At 41.3% G+C, this 4247-nt stretch overlaps 1 pseudogene; it reads left to right on the plus strand.

The window, feature by feature from the left end:
- Positions 1–2350: 2350 nt before the first annotated feature.
- Positions 2351–2920, plus strand: LOC122910621 (annotated as a pseudogene).
- Positions 2921–4247: the final 1327 nt, after the last annotated feature.

The following is a 4247-nucleotide window of genomic DNA, read 5'->3' on the forward strand; positions in this document are numbered from 1 at the left end:
TGTTTGCTAGGAATTTTCCTGTAGGGAAAGGTTCTCACTTCACCCTATTTATGTACTTAATCTTTAAAAAAATCAGTATGGGCTTATGGATATTTCTTTAAATAGTTAATTCATGTTTACTTAATTTAATTTCTTTATTTTGGGGAGTTGTAGTAAAACATTACAGCAAAATATTACAGTAAAATATTACAAAATATTACAGTAAAATATTACTGATTTTATTGCCCAAAGTGTCTCAGCTTTGGTTAGTGGGAGCTCTTTCAGGGTGGCACTTGTGTCCTTTTGACATGATGTGTGACTTTTATCATTTAAACAGTACAAATAATTAATGTTGGTTTCCCCTGCTTTTTCTTCTATTGAACTGATATTTACTCAAATGGGAGAGGATGCAAAGACTAGCCATGAGGCAGCTTGACTTTCCTGGAGTTACACAGACAGACCTTTAACAGATGGTGGAGTTTTTCTTCCTTTTGGATCATAAGGTGACATTCTCTTTGGCATATGAGGCTAGATGGTCCTAGAATAGAAAATCAGGTATCTATCTAGGTTATAAACATCTGAAAGAGGATTTAAAAAAAATCACAAAGAAATGACAGGAATTTCATGTTGGAGTTCTGAGTGTTGCCAAAACTTTACTTAGAAAATTACAAATAAATTGCAGGGTATTTTTTGTCTGATTCTTATAGTCAAAGGCCAAAAAGATGACTGAGCTGGGAAAATCAATTTCAAGGTTAATTCCTTATCAGTAAAGGAAAACTGTGTTCATTATTTCTTTACCCATGCTGCATTGAAGAGCCTGGAAAAGGACCCTTTTAGGCTGACGATGTCTTTGAAGCATTGTCAAAATTCTTCGAGCTAATGAGCTTATTAGAAAAAAAATATTTTGGGTGGGGGCTCCTGGGTGGCTCAGTGGGTTAAAGCCTCTGCCTTCAGCTCAGGTCATGGTCCCAGGGTCCTGGCATCAAGCCCCGCATCGGGCTCCCTGCTCAGCAGGGAGCCTGCTTCCTCCTCTCTCTCTGCCTGCCTCTCTGCCTACTTGTGATATCTCTGTCTGTCAAATAAATAAAATCTTAAAAAGAAATATATTGGGTGCCTACTGATGATATTTCAGCAATGCCTAGTTTAAGATCAGCATTTGGGGCAAAAATCCAAGAGAAGATGAACATTTCAAGGATGTCTTATCACTGCCAAGCATTGGATTGACAGTTCTGTGAGGGCAACTCGGTCTAGATATCAGGATAGCTAAGTTGTGGAAAATAGTATGTTAAAGCATCAGGTCATTTCTCTTTTTTTGTGTGAAGATTTGAGAGCCGATCCTAGAATACTGAGCTTTGTAGGGAAATTAACCTGGCCAGGATCAATGAAGGGCTCAGTTGCTGTGTTTTTGGAATACCTGGAGAAAACCCTTTTCAGTTTCAAAAATGTTAACTTTCCACATACTTTGGTTATAGCAGACACTTTCAGTGCCTCACCTGGAGTGCTTGGGTATCTGTTCTGGGTTTGAAACACTCATGTCACTGCTTCTTTGTGCTTTGTAACTGTTCCTTTCTTCCAGGACCACCCTTGGACCATTGTGGCCTTCTGCCCACAGGAGCAGAAGCATAGTACTTGGGTGGTTGTAGCCAGTGACTGTAGGGCTGGGTATAAAAGTCTTTCAAAACCTTGTGTTGGTGTGGGGGCCAATTCTGGTGTGTGATTCATTCTTCAGAGGTCCCCAGAAGACAAGGCCATGGTTGGAAACTGCTTGAAAGGCCCCTTTGCCTGTCCTGCTTGCCTCATTGCATTACAGGTTTCTCCTTAATAACTCCCTTGAACTCACATCCTCTCCTAGGGTCTGCTTCTTGGGACCCTGACCTAAGATGCCTGGCATACTTGGCAGAGACATTTGAAGCACTGACTACATTGATCATGCAACTCAAAGAAATAAGCACCTACCTCATTTGTCAGTATTTTGTATGTCAAGAAATTATAAGCCAAGGAGCACCTGGGTGATTCAGTCTCTTAAGTGTTTAACTCTTGATTTCCACTCAGGTCATGATCTCAAGGGTCCTGAGATTGAGCCCTGCATCTGGCTCTGTGTTGGATGTGGAGCCCACTTAAGGTTCTCTCTCGGGGCACCTGGGTGGCTCAGTGCATTAAAGCCTCTGCCTTCTGCTCGGGTCATGACCCCAGAGTCCCAGGATCAGGCCCTGTCTGGCTCTCTGCTCAGCGGGGAGCCTTCTTCCCTTCCTCTCTCTCTGCCTGCCTCTCTGCCTGCTTGTGATCTCTGTCTGTCAAATAAATAAATAAAATCTTAAAAAAAAAAAAAAAGAAGAAGAAAATTCTGTCTAAGCTGCCGTCTTGCACCTAATCTCAGCTGGTCCACCTGAGAGCCCCTGAACGCCAAGCCTAGTCCCCCAAGCGGTCCCTTTTCCTCCCCAACAAGATGAAAGAAACGCTCACAAACCAGGAGAAATTTGCCAAACTGCAAGCACAGGTGCGCATTGGTGGGAAAGGAGCTGCTTGCCTGAAGAAGAAGGTGGTTCACAGAACTGCTACAGCAGATGATAAAACACTTCAGTTCTCCTTAAAGAAGTCAGGGGTAAACAGTATCTCTGGTTTTGAAGAAGTGAATATGTTCACAAACCAAGGAACAGTGATCCACTTCAACAACCCTGAAGTTCAGGCATTGCTGGCAGCGAACACTTTCACCACTACGGGCCATGCTGAGACAAAGCAGCTGACCGAAATGCTACCCAGTATCTTAAATCAACTTGGTGCAGACAGTCTGACTAGTTGAAGAAGACTGGCTGAAGCTCTGCCCACACAATCTGCGGATGGAAAAGCACCACTTGCTACCGGAGAGGAGGAGGAGGATGATGATGAAGTTCCAGGTCTTGTGGAGAATTTTGATGAAGCTTCCAAGAATGAAGCAAACTGAATTGAGTCAACTTCTGAAGAAGATAAAACTTGAAGAAGTTATTGGGAGCTGCTATTCTATATTATGACTGCTTTTTAAAATTTTGTTCATGGATCTAATAAAATCTAGATCTCTAATATTTTTAAGCCCAAGCCCCTTGGACACTGCAGCTCTTTTCAGTTTTTGCTTATACACAATTCATTCTTTGCAGCTAATTAAGCTCAAGAAGCCTGGGAATAAAGTTTGAAACAGGTTAATAAAGTTCTTTGCCTAGGGGGAAAAAAAAAGATACTCTCTGTCCCTCTCCCCCTGCCCCTCCCCATCCCTTAAAAAAGATAGAGCCAAAATTTATCTATAGATACATTTATATTAGTGTTAAAATTTTCTTTTTTAGAGTTTGAATTGTTATTTAGTGTTTGAAGTGATATTCTTGCTTTGGAAGAAAAACAATATTGCATCTAATGTGTTTGCTGGTAAACTCAGGATATACACAATTTTTTTTTCTGATATTGTGGCTAAAAAGCACATTTGAAACTTTCCTCCCTAGTGCTCAGTCTTTGCCAGATCTCCAAAGGTGTTTTTGGAAGTCAAGCTTGACTTCGTGGCCAAGTCCATCAGTTACATCAAATGGACTTTAAAGATTTGTGGGAACAAATTATCTCTCTCATTTACTAAAAGCAAGTAAGCATTTTTGGTAAATTATTTTCCATTTTCATTTAAAAAAAAAAAAGACAGCCTTGATGTTGCAAGTGATCTTGGATTTGTTTTGATGCCATTCTTGACCCAAGAGGGAAAAACTGGGGTAGACAAGTGGATTGATACCATGTGAATAAAATGAAGATTCAATTTCCCTTGCAGGGGGAAAACCAAATTATTTTCATCTACAAGGCTATAGTCTTGCTTTGTTTTTGCTGATGTATAATCTGTTTATATATTCCAGGTGACATTAGAGGAAGCTGGTGTTTGGGGTTTGTTTCGTTTAGGTTAATGGCTTGAAGATGAGCACTGAAGGTTGTGAGAGCTCTTGTAGGCATCTCTGTGGTCTTGCCCCTCTCTGGTGTCCTTTGATCATAAGATTTTCTTTTCTTTTAGCTAAGATTTGTCTCTGAATCAGAATCCCCCTTTCCCCAGTTAAGAGATGTTGTGGAAGTTCCATGAGAGTTTGGTTTCAGTCCCAAACATGGGGGGTAAGAGACTGCAGAGTGAAAACCCTCCTGTTTCAACAGACGTTCCCAACAAACACTGTCATCGTTGGCTCTTCTGGATCCCTCGGATGGGGAGCTAAGTAGATGAGTGTGGTCCTTATTAGCAACCCATTCTCCCTGCCTCCTTTTCCTCCCTGCTCTGC

The sequence above is a fragment of the Neovison vison genome, chromosome 6, assembly GCF_020171115.1.
Source record: "Neovison vison isolate M4711 chromosome 6, ASM_NN_V1, whole genome shotgun sequence".
In the NCBI taxonomy this organism is placed as follows: domain Eukaryota; kingdom Metazoa; phylum Chordata; class Mammalia; order Carnivora; family Mustelidae; genus Neogale; species Neogale vison.